Source organism: Lontra canadensis, unplaced genomic scaffold (assembly GCF_010015895.1).
Source record: "Lontra canadensis isolate GAN:19392208 unplaced genomic scaffold, GSC_riverotter_1.0 scaffold29, whole genome shotgun sequence".
In the NCBI taxonomy this organism is placed as follows: domain Eukaryota; kingdom Metazoa; phylum Chordata; class Mammalia; order Carnivora; family Mustelidae; genus Lontra; species Lontra canadensis.
Genome location: NW_022631023.1, coordinates 11,438,403 through 11,459,203, shown reverse-complemented (window position 1 = coordinate 11,459,203; position 20,801 = coordinate 11,438,403). Strand labels below are relative to the sequence as shown.

Genomic DNA, 20,801 nt, shown 5'->3' with positions numbered 1-20,801 from the left:
TGTTTCTTTGGCAGGAGTGTCACCAATGAGATACCGCTATCTTCTTCCCATTACTCCCAGTTGAGTGGTGTGCCATTTGCTTCATCCCAACATTGAGGATATTTGATTATATCATTTGATTAAGAAGACCTCTGCCAATATTTGCCACTATGGAGTGACTCCCTGCACTTTTGCAATTAATAAGCATTTTTGTGGAGAGATGCTTTGAAAGTTGGAGAACATCCTACTCTTCATCAGACCTTCAATCTTTTCAATATAAAACAAGGAAACTACCAGTGAGGGCTCGTGATTTCCCTTCTTATTCAGTGGGTCATAACCCATTACTAACATTATTTATTTCGATACTCTAATTGTCCTGATTGGACCAGTCCTTTTAAATTGCACTTATCATTCTTAGAGAACTGCCTTGCTTTCCTGAATAAGAGTAAGACCTACCTTATGCTTTCCCCCTTACCACACCCTGGAATCAGTCATTTCTCCAAGGAACCCAGCTTCTTTTACCAGATAATTATATTCAGAATCAAAGACTCGGGAACCAGGTATGCCTATCACTCTTGGAATGTCGCCAGGCCCCTCTGAAGGCAGAGCTAGGGAGGAAAATACACACCTACGTGCATGCATTTATATCTTAGAGGGCAGAGTTAAAGGGAAAAAATATATAACTTTATTTTATAATTATACATATTTATATTATATATAAAATATATATTCACACATATATTTATATTATATAAAATATGTACATTCACATGTGTACATTTATATCTATATATGTATTTTACATATTATAATATTTAATGTAGTTATACATCTAATTATTTTATATATTATATTATTATATCTCTCTATAGTCTATGTGTCTATCTATCTTTCTATGAGTCTATTTTTTTAGAGAAAACTATAAGTTCACTTCAACACCTCCAATTCCAATCCAACACCACAAAGTTGGTTCTAGTTTCTCCCTCTCAATACTTGTAACTTCTTGGGACATCTGGGTGGCTCAGTCGGTTAAGCATCTACCTTCAGCTCAGGTCATGATCCCAGGGTCCTGGGATCGAGTCCCATATCAGGTTCCCCCTGCTCTGTGGGGAGTCTGCTTCTCCCTCTCCCTCTGCCTGCAACTCCCCCTGCTTGTACTCACTTTCTCTCTCTCTCTTTATAAATAAACTAAAAAAAGAAAAGAAAAAAAAAACTTGTAACTTCTTTCTCCAGCAATGAGAACCCTAGCTCCCATTAGCCTTAATAGATTTAGAGTATGATTGGTCTCCCCCAATCTCCGATCTCCCCTGCCACCGCCTTCACACCATGGATGCCGTCCTAAACCCAACTAGGCCCCAAGACCCCACTCCAGCCTGTCCCCAGGAGAATTCCTTCTTTACCCCTTTGGCACTTCCTACTGTCCCCGACCCCAGTGTGGATGTAACCCTCATTCTCTGGCATGCTCTGACACCTCATACAAGATTGCCCTCATATCTGTCCCCCTCACCCTGTTTAGAATCTGACACCCTTGATGGCTCTCCATGGCTCCCCTATTCCTCACCAGCATGGCCCCAGTCTTGCTTTGCCCCACCTAACAGCTTTAGGACTCTATCTGCCTGAATATCAGTAGGCTTCTCAAATGTAACACTACGAAACAGAATGTTGGGTTTCCATCCTCTACCCCTGACCATTTCTCTCTCTTCCAAGTCAATTCATGATCCCACTAGCCAGCCCCTTGCCCCGGCCCTCAGTGTGGTCATCCATGACTCCATGCTAGACTGGCTCTTCCCTTTCTTTCTTTGGCTGATTCTTGCCCCGTGGGCTTTTGGACTTAGCTCTTCCTTCAGCCTGGCTCTCTAGGAACTCTTGGCCTCAGACTTCCCATTGTCTAGCTCTCAGCCTACATGTTCTGAGCTGAGGGAATCTCTCCTAGACCAGCTTGTGCCAGGTAGCTCTCCCAGGCACCCTCCAGCTTACCACCTGTTGCTTTCTCCTCATGTCCCTCTGAAATGATCTCGTTTGCTAATGGTTCATGTCTGCACAACCGCCCCCCCCCCATCCACTAGTATAGAAGCCCCACCGGAGAGCAGAAACTTGGCTTGTGTCAGATACAGGACTAGCTCCAAAACACACAACAGTACTTGGCATGGGTGGGTGCCCAATAAATCCTCTGAGTGAATAAGCAAATGTGCATTTTTTTAAAATGCAGTAGACTTTAATTACAGAAAAATAGAGCATATAGTACAGCGATGTCTATACAACCCTCCTCCTCCGCACGGTTTCCCTTACTGTTAACATCTTGCATTAACGTGATACACCTGTTACAATTGATGAACCCGTACGGATGCAGTATTATTAACTGAAGTCTGTGGTTTACATTAGGATTCCCTCTTTGGGTTCTGCAGTTCTGTGGGTTTTGACAAACGTATAAGGGTCACGTATCCACCATTACCATATCATAGGATAGTTTGATTGCCATGAAAATCCTCTATAATCCATTTATTCATCCCAAGCCCCTTCATACACTGGAAACCACTGATCTTTTTACTCTGTCTACCCTTTTGTTTTTTCCAGAATGTCAGATCATTGGAATCACAGAGTATGTAGTCTTTTCAGGCTGACTTCTTTTTATTTTCGATTCCTCCGTGACTTTTTGTGTCTTGGTAGTGCGTTTCTTTTTATTACTGAATAATATCTTGCTGTATGGATGTGCCAGTCCGTGAATACATTCACCTGTTGAAGGAAGTCTTGGTTGCTTCCAGATTTGGGCAATTATGAATAAAGCTGCCCTAGGTTTTTGGGTGAATACAAGATTTCAACTCATTGCAGCAAGTGCATGGTTGGTGGGTCCTATGGAAAGAGTATTTCTAGCTTTGTAAGCAACTGTCAAACTGTCTTCCAAAGTGATTAGACTATTTTGCATTTCCATCAACAAGGAGTGAGAGTACCACTGCTCCACATCTTCACCAGCATTTGGTGTTGTCAGTGTTTGGGATCTTAGCCATTCCAATAGGAACGCAGCAGTACTTCACTGTTTTAATTTACAACACATTGATGGCCTATGATTTTGAACATTTTTACATGCTTACTTGTCATCTGTATATCTTTTTTGGGTGAGGTGTCTGTTCAGATCTTTTGTCCACTTTTTAATTCAATTGTCTTCTTATTATTGAGCTTTAAGAGTTCTTTGTTCATTCAGACACAAGTCCTTTAAGATACGTTTTGCAAATATTTTCTCCCAGTCTGTACCTGGTCTCTTCATTATCTTCATAGTGTCTTTCACAGTGCAGAAGTTTTTATCTGAATGAAGTCCAACTTAATCGATTTTTTTCTTTCTCAGATTGTGTCTTTGGTCTAAAAGTCACTAAAAGTCTTAAAGTCACTAAAAGTCTAAAAGTCTAGACTAGTGCAAAGTCTAACTAGTCTAGTTTGCATTTCACATATATAGGTCTGTGATCTACTTTGAGTTAATTTTTGTGAAAGGGGCAAGGTCTGTATCTAGCTTCTATTTTCTTTTATTTTCTTTACCTTTCCTTTTCTTTTTTTGCTTTTTGTTTTGTTTTGTTTTGTGTACTCATTTGTCTCAGCACCATCTGTGGGAAAGACTATCCTTTCTCCACTGAACAGTCTCTGCTGCTTTGGCAAAGGTCATGAGACTGTATTTGTGTGGGTCTATTTCTGGGCTCTTTATGCTGTTTCTTTGATCAACTTGTCTACTTTTTCACCAATACCACACTGTCTTGATTATAGTAATTTTTATAGTAAGCCTTGAAGTCAGTTAGTTTTAGTCTTCTGACTTCGTTCTCCTTTTGTTGGCTAGCTGGGTCTTTTGCCTTTGCACATAAACTTGAAAATCACTTTAGTGGTATCCACAAAATAACCTGCTGAGATTTTGATTAGGATTGCTTTGAATATAAATCCAATAGGGAAGAATTAACATTTTAACAATAATGCTTCTTCCTATCCATGAATATGGAAATCTATTTATTTATTTAGATTTTTAAAAATTACATCAAAATTTTGTAGTTTTCCTTATACAGATCCTCTACTTATTTTGTTAGATTTATACCTAAGTATTTAAGTTGGGGGTGCTAATATAAATAGTACTGTGCTTTTAATTTCAAATTCCAATTGTTCATTGTATATAGGAAAACAATGGACTTTTGGATATTAACCTAATATCCTGTAACCTTGTTATAATCCCTTACTGCTCTCAGGAGGGTTTTGTTTGTTTGTTTTGGTGGGTTTTGGGGTCAGTTCTTTGTGATTTCCTACATAATCATGCCATCTGCAAACGACATTTTATTTCTCCCTTCCCAATCTGTACATCTTCTACTCCCATATTCATGGGACTTCTAGTGCAATATTGAATAGGAGGGAGAAGAGGAGACATTCTTGTCTTGTTCCTGATCAGGGGAGAATGCATTCAGTTTTTATTATAATAGCTGTGAACTTTTTGGTAGATATTCTTTATTCTGAGTTCGATAAGAGATTTTGTCAGGAATGAATTTTGGATTTTGTTAAATGTTTTTTCTGCATCTACTGATATACTCATGTGATTATTCTTTTTCAGCCTGTTGATCAATATTCATTGATTTTTGAAGGTTGAACAAGTTTTGCATAACTAGGATAAATCTCACTTGGTCATGGTCTATAATTCTTTTGATACACGGTGGGACTTGATTTGCTAATATTCTGTTGAGAATTTGTACTTTTATATTTATGAAAGTTATTGGTCTGCAGTTTCCTTTTCTTGTATTTTAATTTAGTTTTGGTATTAGGGTGGGTAATGCTGGCCTCACAGAATAAGTTAGGAAGTATTCCCTCTACTTCACTTATCTGGAAGAGATCGAAGGAAATTATCTTTTTTTCCTCATCTATTTCATAAAATGCACAGTGAAATCATGTGGGCCTGGTGCCTTCTTTCTGGAAGATTATCAATTGTTAATTCAATTTCATTAATAGCTATAGAATGATCTCAATTATCTATTTCTCTTTGTGTGACTTTTGGTAGATTGTGTCTTTCAAAAAATTGGTCCATTTCATTGAAGTTACCAGATTTATGGGCACAGCAAATTATTCATAATATTCCTGTATTATCCTCTTAATATCCATTAGATTAGTAGTGATGGTGCCTCTCTCATTTCCAATAATAATAATTAGTGTCTCGTTGCTTTTTTTCTTGTTTAGTCTGGCTAGAAGTTTATCAGTTTCATTTATCTTTTCAAAGAGCCAATTTTGGTTTTGTTGATTTTCTTTACTGATTTCCTATTTTCAGTTTCATTGATCTCATCCCTGTATTTATTTATTCTTTCATTTCTACTTGCTTAAATTTATATTGCTCTTCTTTCTCTGGCTTCCTAAGGTAGAAGCTTAAATTATAGATTGGATATTATTCTTCAATACATATTTTTTAATGTTATAAATTTTCCTCTAAACACCCATAAATTTTGGTAAGTTGCATTTTCACTTTCATTTAGCTAAAATTTTTTTAAATGTTTCCTAAGGCTTCTTCCTTGGCCCCTGTATTATTTAGAAGTGTGTTGTTTAATCTCCAAGTATTTGAAGGTTTCCTGCAATCTTTCTATTACTGATTTCTAGTTTAATTTCACTGCGACCTGACAGCATGTTCTGTGTGATTTCCATTTTTTCAAGTTTGCTAAGATGTGTTTTATGGCCCACAATGTGGTCTATTTTGGCAAACGTTCCATGTGAGATAAAGAAGAATGTATATTCTGCTGTTGTTGGATGAAATACTCTATCAACGGCAATTAGATCCAGTTGATTTGTGGTGTTCCTCAGCTCAATTCTATCCCTACTGATTCTCTGAGTGCTGGATCTGTCACTTACTGCTAAAGGGGTCTGAAGCCTCTATAATCATGAATTTTCTTGTTGAAATTCTATCAGATTTTGCCTCACGTACTTTGACACTTTGTTGTTAGGCATTCACATCCTAAGGATTATTATATTTTCTTAGAGAATTGATCCCTTTATCATCATGTAATGCTCTCTTTATTCCTGATAATTTTCTTTGTTCAGAAATCTACAGGTCTGAAATTGACACAGCTACTCCTTTCAAAGGAAATCAAAGCTTTTCTTTGGTTAATGTTAGCATGTCATATATTGTTATGTATGTCATATGTATGTCATATAATATGTATGTCATATAATGTTAGCATATCATATATTCCCTCAATCCTTTATATTTAATCTAAATGTGTCTTGTATTTAAAGGAGACTTCTCGGGGCACCTGGGTGGCTCAGTGGGTTAAAGCCTCTGCCTTCGGCTCGGGTCATGATCCCAGGGTCCTGGGATCAAGCCCCGCATCAGACTCTCTGCTCAGCGGGGGGACTGCTTCCTCCTCTCTCTCTCTGCCTGCCTCTCTGCCTACTTGTGATCTCTGTCGGTCAAATTAATTAATTAATTAATTAAATCTTTAAAAAAAAATAAAGAAGACTTCTGGATAACATGTAGCTGGGTCTTACTTTTTAATCCACTCTGTCAGTCATAAAGATCTACCGTATTTGTAATGGCTTTCAATTCATTGCACTTGTTCTTTGTTTCTTTTTTTAATCTTCTACTCTTTTCTGGGTAGTCTTCTAGGTTTTTTGTTTTTGTTTTTGTTTTTGTTTTAAGATTTTATTTATTTATTTGACAGACAGAGATCACAAGTAGGCAGAGAGGCAGGCGGGGGGGGGGGGGAAGCAGGCTCCCTGCTGAGCAAAGAACCCGATGGGGCTCGGTCCCAGGACTCTGGGATCATGACCTGAGCTGAAGACAGAGGCCCCAACCCACTGAGCCACCCAGGCGCCCCTAGTCTTCTAGTTTTAATTGAGTGTCTTATATAATTCCATTTTCTTTCCTTGGTGAGTATATCACTTACACTTCTTTTAAACATGGCTGGCGTGGTTGCCCTAGAGTTTTCAATATGCATTTACAACTAATCTAAATCCACTTTCAGATAACACTAGACCACTTCATGAGTAGTGTAGGTACCGTTTCACAATATATTCCCAATTCCTCCCTCCCACCCCTTACAACTTTACTATTATATATTTCATTTTATCCATAAGCTATAATCATCCAGTACAATGCTGCTATTCTTATTTTGAACAGTAATCTATTAGAACAATTTAGAATAAGAAAAATAAATTATTTTATCTTACTTTTAGTGATTCCTTCTCTAACACTCTTCCAATTCTCATATAGGAAAAGTTTCCAAACTATATTAACTTTTTTTCTTTCTGAAGAACTTCTTTTAACATTCCTTGCAAGGCAGGTATACTGGTGACAAAATCCTTCCATTTTTGTTTGCCTGAGAAAGCCTTTATATCTTCTTTATTGTTGGAAGGATGATTTTGCTGGATATAGAATTTTAGGTTGCTGGGTTGTTGTTGTTGTTGTTGTTGTTGTTGTTTTTAATTTTATATCACTGTCTTCTTGCTTGCAGTTTCTGAAGCAAAATAAGAGGGAAATCTTATCCTTGGTCCTCTATAAGGTAAGATGTTTCATACTTCTGGATTCTTTCAAGGTTTTCTTTTTCTCTTTGACTTTCTCTGGTTTGAATATGAAATGCCAAGGTATAGATTTTTTTGGTATTTATTTTTACTAATCTCTGAGCTTCCTGGATCTATGGTTTGGTGTCTCATTAATTTAAAAAAAATTCTCAGCCATTATTATTTCAAATATGTCTTCTGCTCCTTTCTCTCTTTCTTCTCCTTCTGATAGTCTTACTATGTATATGCTATACGTTTTGTAATTGTCCCACAGTTCTTGGATACCCTGTTACTATTTATTTATTTATTTATTTATTTATTTATGTTTACTTTATCATTTGGGAAGTTTCTAATGACATATCTTTACAGTCACTGATTCTTTCCTTGGCTGTGTCCAGTCTACTGATGAGCCCATCAAAAGTATTCTTCATTTCTGTTAGTGTTTTGTTTTGTTTTGTTTTAGTTAAATTTCTAGCATTTCCCTTCGATTCTTTCTTAGGATTTTTGTCTCTCTCCTTACATCGCTCATCTGCTCTTTCTTGTTGTCCACATCTCTGTTAAAGCCTGAGGAGTTATGTCTCTTCCCAAACACCAACCCAGTCTAGCACCAGCTGGTGTCCTAGAAGTCAGTTCTATTCTGACACTGACTATGCAGAATCAGCACCAGACTTCCACAGGTTCAAAGCTCAGTCCTGCAAGACCACCCTCATTTCAGATACCAGCCACAAGAACGGGGCCCCCAGTTTACCCACAATTCTCTCTGACTTGGCTACAGAGTCAGGGGTTCCATGACCACCCCCTCAGGTTTGGTCATTTACTAAAATGACTCAGAACACATCAAAGTGCTTTCCTTATTGTTACTGGTTTATTATAAAGGCCGCACCTCAGGAACAGCCAAGGAGAAGAATGCATAGGGCAAGGTATGGGGGACGGGTTTGGGGGGCAGGCGGAGACACAGACCTTCCATGCCCTCAGCAAGTGGTTCACTCTTCCAATTCCTTGCCAATCCAGAAGCTCTCCAAAACCTGTCACTGATGGGCTTTTGCGGAGGTTTCATCATGTAAGAATGACGATTATTAACCCAATCTCCAGCCCTTCTCCCTTCCTCAGAGGGTTGTGGGGGGTGAGTTGAAAGTTCCAGACTTCATTTGTGACAAGGCTTGGTCTTTCTGGTGACCCATCCTAAAACTACCTTGGGCCTCTTAGTGTCACTTCAGTGGAACAAACACATTCCTCTCACCCCTACCACTCAGGAAATTATAAGGGATTTAGGGTCTGGAATTAAAAATAAAGACCAAATATCTTTCTATGATAATAAAGAACCCTTACTATATTAATCAAACAGCTTTTAAATTCCTAGTCTCATCATTCCCAATTCCCTGCCACATCTTAGCCTTGTTCTCAAACTTATTTTGCCTCTTTAGATTGTGTTTTTTCCTGGCCTTTTAGCAAGTTTTGTACTTTTCACTGAAAGCCAGACAGGATGTATCAGATAACAGGAGCTGACCTAAATAACCCTTTAGTGTGAGATGCTATGTTTACCTGACTAAGAGGCTGTGTTTGATGTTTTCTGTACTTGTCAGAGGCTTTGATTTGATCTAGTGTCTTCATTTTTGCCTCCCCTGTGGTTTTTGGGTTTCCCTAGAAACTCCCTCTTAAATAGAGTCATAATCTACTGTTACTATTCTAGAGTTGTGTGGATGTGGTGGTAACATACTGTGAAGGAGAAACATTCCATGATATTATGATTAAATCGCAGGGCTTGTTTTTCTTTCTGATGGGCCTGAAACTGGACTGTAACTTACAGAGGAGTTTCTTGGAATCCCCACCCCTTTATTTTCTCTCCTATGATGATAGACAGGAAGGCTCAAGGGGACTGAACTGTCTAATTCCCCTTGAGCAGGATCAGATTGGGTTCTGGTAGAATGACTAGTTCCCTTTGAAGGCAGGCTTTTTCATACAGAACATTCTGGGTGTATTCCAAAATGGTTACTCCCTCCCTCCCAAACAGGAGAGGAATTTCATGTTCACCAGGAGAAGCTGGCAGAGCACCTGGTGGAAAATCAAGAAACCAGGAGGACCCCACTAAGACTAGGCTCCCAGGAGTTTTTAACTCTCGAGTTAGTCCATGCTCAGTCTTCAGCAGTGAGTCGAAGGCAGTTTAAGTTTTCTTAAGGTTTCAGAGATTTCCACTCCCTGTACACTGATTGTCTACATCGGCCTGTCTCTCCAGTTTTCAGGCTACAATTTGCCCTGGGACCCCTATTCACTGATGGACCTAAGGAGAGATTTTCAGTTGGTTCGGAATTTCTCTTGTGGGACGTGGAGTAACAATATCTAAGCTCCTGACATCGTGGAACATACTGTGTTTATTTTTTTAAATCTTTTCCCTCATCATGCAAGTAAAAATACTTAGAAATTTGGACAGTAAAAAAGAAGAAAATAAAAATCACCTCTGATAACCCAATCTGCAATTAATCCTTGTTATCATTTTTATCTATTTCTATCTGTTGTATTTCCATTTGCATCCTTAGTTTTATTTATTTATATAAAAGGATGCATACAACTACTGGGTATTTACCCTAAAGATACAAACGTAGTGATCCAAAGGGGCACGTGCACCCAAATGTTTATAGCAGCAATGTCCACGATAGGCAAACTATGGAAAGAACCTAGATGTCCATCAACAGATGAATGAATAAAGAAGATGTGGTATATATATACAATGGAATACTATGCAGCCATCAAAAGAAACAAAATCCTGCCATTTGCAATGACGTGGATGGAACTAGAGGGTATTATGCTTAGCGAAATAAGTCAATAGGAGAAAGACAACTATCATATGATCTCCCTGATATGAGGAAGTGGAGATGCAATGTGGGGGGTTTGGGGGATAGTAAAAGAATAAATGAAACAAGATGGGATCCGGAGGGAGACAAACCATAAGAGACTCTTAATGTCACAAAACAAACTGAGGGTTGCTGGGGGGGAGGGGGTTGTTGGGAGACGGTGGTGGGGTTATGGACATTGGGGAGGGCATGTGCTATGAAGTGAGTGCTATGAAGTGTGCAAACCTGGCAATTCACAGACCTGTACTCCTGGGGCTAATAATACATTATATGTTTATTAAAAAAAAATTTAAAAAATTTTTTTAAAAGGACGCATACAATGGAGTATTGGCTTTCTCCCACTGTGAAGGACTATTTCTGCAGCTTCTCCAAAACTGCTGCTGAAGATATTATCAGTGTTGAACGTCTTTTATGAGGACACGAACCCGGTGATGAATTCCCTTCAGGTCTTACAGGACTGCTGGAAATTCTGCTTCTCTGAAAGACAGGAAGCCGACAGACATCCTCTTATGATCATCTCTGTGCCTGTTGTAAAGAGGGGTCAGCAAATACTAGTTGACTGAATGTATGAAAATGTCCCCTTTTCTAGCTACAAAAACTATGAAACATCCTCTCCCCCTCTTCCTCAGAGGCGGGAAAGCTGACGGGGAGATTGCTCAATGAGAATATTTTAGGGGTTTAGTGTATTTCTTTTCCTTCTCTTTCGAAAGGATTTTTAACATTCCCATATAGTAGCCTTAACGTTTAAAATACACATACATTTTGGAAATTGACAGGATATAAACAACAAATAAAATAATGAGGGACTATCTGTCCTCCCTCTTTACCTACCCTGAACACACGGAGGGAAAGACCCACAGATAAGGAGGGGCAAGTGAGTTGACAGCACTTGCAAAGGCCTGCAGGAACCTGGAACTGTACCAAGCCTTTACAACTCAGTGGTGGCCATATTTATCCCTGTTTTATTGATTGGAGAATTAGAATCAGAGCGTTTTATAGAACTCGTAAGTCGGGGAGCCAGGAGAGAACCCATTCGCTCATTCATTCATTCATTGTATTTTTACTGAGTGCATGAAAGGTACGCCACGCGCTGTTCCAGCCCCTGAGGACCCCGCAGTAAACAAAAAGCCCAAACCCCGGGTCCCTTCCCCTACCGAGCTCCCGAGGGGAGGGTGCGGGGGGAGTGGTAAAGAGGCGGCTCGGTCAACGTCAGTAGAGGAACCAGTTGGGGCTCCGCCCCCGGCCCGCGCCCGGGCTTTCCACCAGCAGCCGGAGGCCGGCGCTCAGCGCGCGCACCCCCATCGCGCCCTCCAGACACCCGCCGGGGAGAAAGTCCCGCGGATCGCCCCGGTGTCGTCCCCCGGCGGAGTCTGCGGTCCGCCCCGGGGCCCACCGCCCGCTCCGCCCGCCCGCGCCCGCCGCCAAGGCCAGGGCCGCCCGCAGCGCGTATCCGGGCCGTGGGCGCCCCAGCCGGAGGCGGAACGGCGGGGGCGCAGGCGGCGGCCCGGAGGCGAGCACCCCTGCGGGCAGCGGCGAAGCGACCTTGCCGAGGTAAAGGGCTGACGGGGTCGGGGCTTGGGGACCGCTAGGGCGCCTGACCTCTCGGCAAACGCCGCCTCCCCGCACCCGCTTCCCGGAATCCCCCGCAGGCTCCGTGCCCCCCGCGGACTCCGCCTCTGCCCGCGCGGCTCCCTCCCCGCTGGGCTCCCGCCCCCCGCCCCCACACTCCCTCCGCCCCCCGCCCCCACACTCCCTCCGCCCCCCGCCCCCCACGCCCTCCCCCGGCCGCAGGGCGGGGCGGCCCGGGCGTCCTCCGCTGTCCCCGGCTGTCCCCTGCGTGCTCCGCTCCTCGCCGCCCCGGGAGCTCTCGGTCTTTGCACCCGGTCCCGCGCCCCCTCCCCCCGTTCCCACCAACGATGCCCGGGACACCCGGGCACCGGCGGCTGCGAGATGTGAGCCGTCATGAGTGTGAGGGTCAAATGCCTCAAGATCCTCTGGGCCTTGCAGAACGGGGCTATCGGCTCGGGCCTCGGGGTCAGGGTCCGCGGCCCGCCCTCGGCGGGAACGCCCGGAGTTCACCAGCCTTGGCGGGCGTGTGGAGAGGGTCCCCGAGGGGCGACGGCGGCTGGGGTGTCCGGCGTCCTTGCAGACGCCTCGCTAGGAAGCAGAGGGGCGGGTTGAGGGGATAGGGCGGGGAGACCGAAGAGCGGCCCTGCTCCCGGGCCGGGGCATGAGGGGAACCGAGAGCCAGTCGAGGCTGGAGTTTCCACCGGGAGAAATCAGCCTGTTCAAAGCTGTCACCAATTCCATCCATCAGCAGGCTTAGGTGGTGAGCGGCGGCTTTATTGAACAACGCTAGGAATCCCAGGTCATTTTTTTCTATTTATTTATTTACTTACTTACTTACTTACTTATTTATTTTTAAGATTTTATTTATCCATTTGACAGAGAGAGAAAGAGAGCACAAGCAGTAGGGGGGGGCGGCAGGCAGAGAGAAGGAGAAGCAGGCTCCCCAGGAAGCAGGGAGCCGCAGTGGGGGTTTGATCTCAGGAACCTGGGATCATGACCTGAGCTCAGCAGAGGCTGGGCCGCCCAGGCGCCCCTCATTTCTTTCTTTTAATATTTGTTTGACTTCCTTGCTTTTGTTTGGGAGGAGGTCTAGAAGATAGTGTAACAGGCCAGAGGGGCCAGAGGCCGATCTGAGCCAGCTGTGCGGGGAGGTGCAGAGCCGCGCTCTGGGAACCTGGAGTCCGGCCCCGCTCCGCCGGCGTCCTACTCACTGAGCCTGGGGGCTACGACGCCCAGGCTGTCCCGCTGTCCCACATCTTGGCACAGTTTCTAAGTACCCGCCCCTCCGCTCACTTGCTGTTCAGGTTTAGGGAACCAAATGGGTGGAGGCGGAGGTCACACCAAAATCTGCGCTAAAAAAAAACTTTTTTTAAACTCTCCTTAGCTGTATGGGCTTCCTTGATAAGGTTTGACCTGTTTGTTCCAGGAAACGGCTTGAACTTTTAAGTTCTATAGTTCACAAGCTGGCTTTCTACTTTAAAACATCAAAAAATCTGCCTGGCTCTTTTATTCTTACCCATATTTCCTCTGAAGTTCCTCTTGTATTTATTGAAAAGTTAAAATCTCCCTGAAATTTGGTTCCTGTGATTTGACAAATGGTAATTTGTCTAAAAAAAAAAATTAGAGGGACGCTTGGGTGGCTCACTAGGTTAAGCATCTACCTTCAGCTCAGGTCATGATCCCCGAGTGGTGAGATGGAGTCCCACTCCCCGCGCTTGTGCTCTTCCCTCTCTCATTCTGACAAATAAATAAATAAATAAAATCTTAAAATGGAATTAGAACCACATCACCGGAGATAGTATTAGGAGTAAAACGTTTATTAAAATATATATTTCATCCTCCCACTTGCGCTCAGCGCTGAACTAACTCATTTTCCTGTTACATTTATAAGCCTTCAAATGGTTGAAAAATCCATGGCATCGATCTTCTTTGACTACCTGTCATCATATGTCACCAAAGCTACAATGTCATGGAGTCTAAGACTCACTTTTATATTATGTAACCAAGTGAGAAAAACACACATTCTGATTTCAGAGCTGTTTGGATGTAAGAAAGAAACGGGCCGTTTATAATCTGTAAAATGTAATCTGAGCAGAAGCGGAGCCTGACAGTATTTTCCCTGAGGATTCGTCATTCCTTCTGAGAGTGAAACTGATTGGTATGCAATTCTGGGGTGCCTGGGTGGCTCAGTCCTTAAGTGTCTGCCTTCCGCTCAGATCCTGATCCCAGGGTCCTGGGATCCAGCCCCACACTGGGCTGCCTGCTCAGTGGGGAGCCTGCTTCTCTCTCTCCCACTCCCCTTGCTGTGTTCCTGCTCTCGCTGTCTCTCTCTCTCTCTGTGTCAAATAAATAAATTTTTAAAAATCTTTAAAAAAAATAATGCAAGAAGAATAAAGGAAAACTAGTTCTTTGAGAGAGCTGGAGAGCTGAAGTAAGAGTCCAGAAGTCGACTGAGAAGTCAAGAGAAGGGAGGAAGAAAGAGAGAAAGAGAGAGAGAGGGAGTAGTTGAGAGCCACTAAACGTTTTCTCCAGAGCTGGCGGGAAAATGAGGACACTTAGTTTCCCCGTAAGCCTGGGTACACGGGAGAGAGAATCTTAAGCATTGTCTTTGTTCTTGCTGTTTTAATTCTGAGGGTTTTTTTCTTTAATATAGTTAAAATTTGGGGCCCCTGGTGGCTCTGTGGGTTGAAGTCTTGGTTTCAGGTCAGGTCCTAATCTCAGGGTCGTGAGATCAAGCCTCATCTGGGGCTTCAAGCTCAGCACAGAGTCTCCTTGGGATTCTCTCCCTCTTCCTCTCCCTGGGTCCCTCCCTCCCTCTCTCTCAAATAAATAAATAACATCTTTAAATATACTTAAAATTTGAGTTGAACCTGACCACCAGAAACTATACCAGTAAGTCAACAACGATTGTAAAAAGCCTAATAAACAGGAAAGAAGATAAGAGTGCCTTGACTGTACTTGTCCTTCTCCTTCTTTGAGAGAGGGGCAGTGGTCAGAGGCCGTGAGATGGGGAAATTCAGCTGGGCAAGTGGGAGCAGCAAAAGCCAGTGCCAGAATCAGGAGAACCAGCCAGAGGCCCAGTGGTTGACCCTCACTCACCTCTCCTCCAGAGGCAATGAACAGAATCTTCCAGAAGAAAGCAGGGCTGGGGTAGCCTGACATCTGTCTCTCCCTTGACTGAGCTCCCCTGAGCCCAGAGCCAGTCCTGTGGGCTCAGGAAACAGCCCAGTCTTTACAGAACAAGCTGGAAACAGGTGTGGAAGTTAAGAAGATAAGGAGGTTAAGATTTCACTGCTGTATCACAGTAACAGATGACAAAGCCACCTAAGTGCCAGCAAGGTGACTGAAGTGGTGGGGGAGGGGAGTGGTAAGGAAGGGGGGAAAAAAAAACAACATAGCTTGCCAGGAGTCTTACTACAAAATTACTATTACTCCTGAGTTAGGAGAAAATTTCTTCCAATAGCCTTATATTCTACAACTTGGTAAAAATATGACTTCACTAGAATAAACTCAAAGACTGTAATATTTTAAACTGGGCTGGAATGGGAGATCGCAGACTTTAGGGGATAAATTGAGCATCATGGAAACATAATCACAGAAGTCAGAAGTACAAATAGATACTGCGGAAAGTAAAAGCACTTTTAATAGAGGAAAGGCTTGATTCAAGCCAGTGAATGCTAATGAAAAGAAAGATCAAGTCAGTTAGTAAGACTCTGATGTGGAAGATAAACAAAGCATGACCAAGCGTTAGGATAACTGGGATTCCTGATGTAGGAAACCCACAAATGGGACAGAAAAAGCACATAAAGTTAAGAGAAAAGAAATTTTCTTGAAATGAGGAAAAAAATGGTCTGTAGGCCAAAAGAACGCTTTCCAGGAAATTGCCACCTTCCAGGAAATTTCCATATGGGAATGCCCAGCACCAAGATACCTAAAGCGATTTAAAAATTTTTTAAAAGAAAATAATTATTTAGGAATCCAAGAAGAAGTAAACAAAAGAGGGATGAACAAAGTCAAGCTGACCTCAGACTGTCTACCGAGAGGATGGGGTTGCTAAGAAGTGTTCTGAGTGGAGGACACTGTCCCCAGGAGGACATTTTATCCAGCTAAGACGTCATTCAAGGTAAAAGTCAATTGGCAGGTCTTCTCAAATATGAAAGAGCCAAAGGAATTCAAGACCCAGTGAGCCCTCTTTGGGGAAAAAACTGCTGGATTAGAAGAATTCAGCAAATTAGCAAAGTAAGAGATAAATCAAAGAATAAAAATAACAATAAATAAATAAAAATAATAAATAAAATAAAATAAATTGGAAAAAAATAAAAAAATAAAGAACCCAAGCATAGAGAACTCATGATCGAAAGGAGTGTTCATGGGTATTTATCTAAATGTGGAATTAATACCAGACAGCTTTGGAAACTGTAGGTAGAATAAAAGGTGATTGTTCTATCAATCTAGACAAGAAAAAAAAACAATAAAGCAAAAAAAAAGAAAGAAAGAGGTAGGGAGGAAAATGGGAGGAAAAGGAGAATAGTAAAGTTCTCTAGTATGAAAGCATGAATCAATAAATACGGTTTAACGCAGAAGGTGCTGTGAACATATAAAACCCCACTTCTGAATATCTTCCGTAACTTTTTTTTTTTAAAACATTAGTGGGCTATCTCTTTTCTAAAGAGAAAAATAATTCAAATTGCAGCAATTCCTTTGGTCTTTCCTTCAGGCTTTTTCCCCCAAGTACAATTAAATTTAGACAGAAGTGCTGTCTGTGTGTGTGTACGTGTGTGCGTGTGTACTCATGGATAGAAAGATCTCTGGGATTATGTTCACCTGTTAATGATGGAAATATCTGAATGCTGGAATTTGTACTTTTATACATTCTTAATTTTTCTAATGAGCACACAAAAGAAGTGCTACGGAAGCAAGACAGACATTTGAAACATCAACTGGAAACAAACATGCCACAATATTAACAATGGTTGATGCTGGGTGGTAGAAATAAGGATGCTTGTTACTTGCTTCTTTCTACTTTTTTGTAATTTTTTCCTAATTTCCAGGGGAAAAAATTACGTAATCGCATTTGTGTAGTATTTCCAAATCTAGTCCATTCATTACTCATTGACGACCAATGCTATGCCAGGCATCAGGCCAGATGGAAGGAAAGACCCTTATGTTCTCCACCAGGGGACTGGGAGGCAGCAGGCTCCTTGAGGGCTGGCTGGCTGGCTGTTTAGGAGGAGCTGGAATTCAGGGAAGAGTCTCTTCACCCCACAATGTCCACTTGAGTGGGGCCCTGAAAACCAGCCGTGTTGAGAGGTCAGAGGCTAGGGTCACTCCCAGAGGAATGGAGGGGAGCGCCAGAGCAGGGTGAGGGACACCCCGAGCTGGGCACCTGTGCAGGGCAGTGGCTCCTGGGAAAACTGGGAAGGCCAAGGACAACCTTGAATTCAACCCAAGGTGCTTGATGTCTTGTTAGGTGACAGTGAGCTACAGACTGTGGGCGGCTAGGAGCAAAACAGAAATGCAGGACCCCCATGTTTACAGAGCAAGAAGTACCACTGAAGGCCTTAAACTATCATGCTTTTTCTTTTCTTCCGTTGTCTCTGTCTCTCAACTTGTCGCTTAAAACAGTATTTACTGTTTTAATGTCTTCTTGAGTTTAAAAAAAAAATTACATTATTAGCAGGAATTTCCCCCATTCGACTTTATACTGTGCAAAGCCAGATCTAAGAGCATTTCATTCGCATGGGGAATCATTGAATTACACAATTACAGCACGTCTGGAGAGGGTACCTCAAACTAGCCAGAAGAAGTGAACGCAGGCCAGACTCAGGAAGGAGAAGAAGGGTCCCCCCAGGCACACAGCCCCAGAAGCATTCCCTCATGCCGGGGGTACGGTCCCGGCCAGTGCAGCTCCCCGCAGGTGCCCAATGCCACCCCACCCCTTGTGACTCTGGGCACACAAGCACTGGGGCCTGAAGGATGCTGGGATCCCCCTCCTGCTAGGTCCCCCACCCCACCCCCGTACGGGATGGGCTCTGGGGAAGTCCAGCCCCAAATCCCTCCCACCAGAGGACCTTCTCTCTCAACCCACCGCATAGAAGCAATGTCCAAAGGTCTTTAAACCCCTGTCCCTGGACATGCTAGGTACCTGGATCAAGGCTGACCTCGATGCTCACCCCTACCGGTTCAGCTAGCTGCACCCCCCAGGTGGGTTACTGCCAGCCTGGAGAGGGGGGCAACTGCCGCTCCGGCGATGTGACCCAGCTGCACCACCACACAAAGTGCATCAGCAGTCCCCAGGGTAGAGGGAGAGGCCGGGCATGGGCCTGGGACCACCTCCAGTGGGGGCAGGGAGACGAGACCAAGCGTGAGCTGAGGCTACCAGCTCCCTGTGTGTCCCGCTGTCCCATGAGACTTCACTAACAAAACACAAGTTCAAAGACAAAATGACTAAGAATTTCAGGACAGCCTCGGGAGAGCAGTAAAACAAGTGTGGATCCCTTCCACCTGGGGGACCCAGGATGGGAGGTGGGGGAAGGAGCGAAGCCAGCCCTGGCTGGCTACAGAGAAGAGACACAATAGCTTTGCTTTAGGAAAGCTGATTGGTAGTCAGGGAGGGTTTCCAGGCGCCTCATTAAACAACTGCAGGCAGGATGCCAAGTGACAGGAAATTAGATTTTCCAAACAACCAGGAATCTCGTTACTGGACATGAGGCTGGAATTGGGGTATGGGTCATCAGAAACAAAGAAGGGGAGGAGACATCCCCCTGGCTCACAGAGCATGAGGGACTTTTAATTGTGTAACTGTGTGTGTGTGTGTGTGTGTGTGTGTGTCCGCCGCGGAAGAAACCAAGTGCTCTGTAGAACAAAGGTGAAGATTTTACCACCATCAAGAAAAGACAAAGCGGGGGTGCCTGGGTGGCTCAGTGGGTTAAGCCTCTGCCTTCGGCTCAGGTCCTGGTTTCAGGGTCCTGGGATCGAGCCCTGCATCGGACTCTCTGCTCAGTGGGGAGCCTGCTTCCTCCTCTCTCTGTGTCTGCCTCTCTGCCTGCTTGTGATCTCTGTCTGTCAAATAAATAAATAAAATCTTTAAAAAAAAAAAAAAAAAGAAAAAAGGGGCAAGGGGCCACAGGGCAGATGGTCAGTGCAAGGGAGTGTCACCCCCCCCCCTGCCATGGCATTCTATACTCTAGGTGCGCCCAGCGTCTTAGGGAATGTCCATACCCGTGCAGGCCCTCCGCCGGGCAGTGAGGGTGGGAGATGACGTCACACGTCACAGTGCTCTCTGTAGACCTTCGAAATGGGCACGGTATGGCGGGATAGCTGGAGGCAGAGGAGCCTGGGTATGTCACGGGCGGCAGAGTCTTCAGCAGGGATGGCAGTTTTAACCTGGAATCTCTTGGATTCCTCCAGGAGAGTACCTTGGGTGGGACGTGTTACCCTGGCAGTCCAGAGGACTTTTTAAATTTGTTTTGAACTTGAACTCAAGTTTAGTGCTTTGTGGTCCTTATTCAGTTTCAGTTTGGGGCTTGATGCTGCTACAGTGTTGAGGGGGAACAGAATACCCAGAATTGGTAGAGCCCAATTGCTTGGGTAGAGACAAAAGTCCTGAGGCAGAGAAGGAACAAGATCCATTTCCGGGCGGGAGCGGCGGGGGGGTGTTTCCATAAAACTCTCTCCGTGGAACGCTTTCAGACTATGACTCAAAAGGCAGATGCCAAGGAAGAAAATAGCTTTAAATCTGAAAACATGATTTTTTTTTTTAAGCCAGGATGAGGGACACCAGGCTGGTTCAGTCGTCTGCCTTCAAACCAGGTTCCTAGGATCGAGTCCCACATCAGGCTCCTTGCTCAGCTCTGCTTCTCACTCTGCCTGCCACTCCCTCTGTTTGTGCTCTCTCTCTATCTTCCTAACAAAAAAATAAATAAAATCTTTTAAAAAAAGTTTTTTCTGATTCATATTTTAAAAAATTACAAATAAAATAAAAAATAAATAAGGCTGACATGAGCAAATCAAAGGGCAAGGTGACATCAGAGGGGGAAAGATGTGATTTGTATCAAAGACAAAGGGCCAGTTTCGCGCATAATTAAAAAGTTCCTAAAAACAAACCAATAAGAGAAAAAGCTACAACTCAGTAGAAAAATGAGCAAAGATAGAGTTAACAAGAAAGAAAATGCAAATACCTCTTACACGTATAAAAAACGGATACTCAGAATAAGAGAAATGTAAATTTATATTCATCTGAAGATCATTTTTATTTATAAATTTGATTTGAAAAAGTCCAGGAGTGGGGCATATGAGTGGCTCAGTTTTTAATCGTCTGCCTTCGGCTCAGGTCATGATCCCAGGATCCTGGGATCTAGCCCCACATCAGGCTCTCTGCTTAGCGGGGAGCCTGCTTCTCCCTCTCCCTCTGCCTGCCACTTCCCCTGATCATGCTCTGTCTGTCTCTCAAATAAATAAATAAAAAGCCTTAAAAAGAATAAAATAAGTAAAAAGTCCAAGAGCTTGATGACAGCCTCCCTGAAGAGCTTGTGGCGGAAGGAAAAATTGTCACGCATCACAGGTGGCTGTGTACGTCACATAGCCACCAGGGCAAGAGGGTGGCTGTTAGAGCCCCTCTGGGTCAGGTGTCCTCCATCGACCCCTCCAGACCCAGCTTCCCAACACTCACCCCTTACTTTGTTCTGCGATCCTGTCTTGTACGGGCATAGCACCCTGGTCCTATGACTTCTGACTGGAATCAGCCCAGGATGAGCCCCAAGTAAGAGGAGGGAGGAAAGACAGTGAGGGCTATTTACCCTCCCATCCCTTGCCGCCTCCCTGCACTATCATGCTGGATTCCCGCAGGATTTTCTCCTACCAGATTCTAGCACCTTCCCTTTGCGTCCCAGCCCAGGAGGGAAACAG

General features: G+C 43.6%; 1 protein-coding gene across 5 annotated transcripts in view; it reads left to right on the top strand.

Annotated features, from left to right (window-relative positions):
• The first annotated feature begins 11,633 nt into the window (after positions 1–11,633).
• IFNAR2 (interferon alpha and beta receptor subunit 2) overlaps positions 11,634–20,801 on the top strand; it is a 32,559-nt gene continuing 23,391 nt past the window's right edge. For 2 of the 5 annotated variants that reach the window (XM_032865419.1, XM_032865416.1), the window contains exon 1: positions 11,640–11,876. The gene's annotated coding sequence lies outside the window, so the exon portion shown is untranslated. Of the gene's footprint in view, positions 11,877–13,928; positions 14,053–20,801 lie in introns of all 5 variants that reach the window. The other 3 variants (XM_032865417.1, XM_032865420.1, XM_032865421.1) reach the window with 3 other exon arrangements.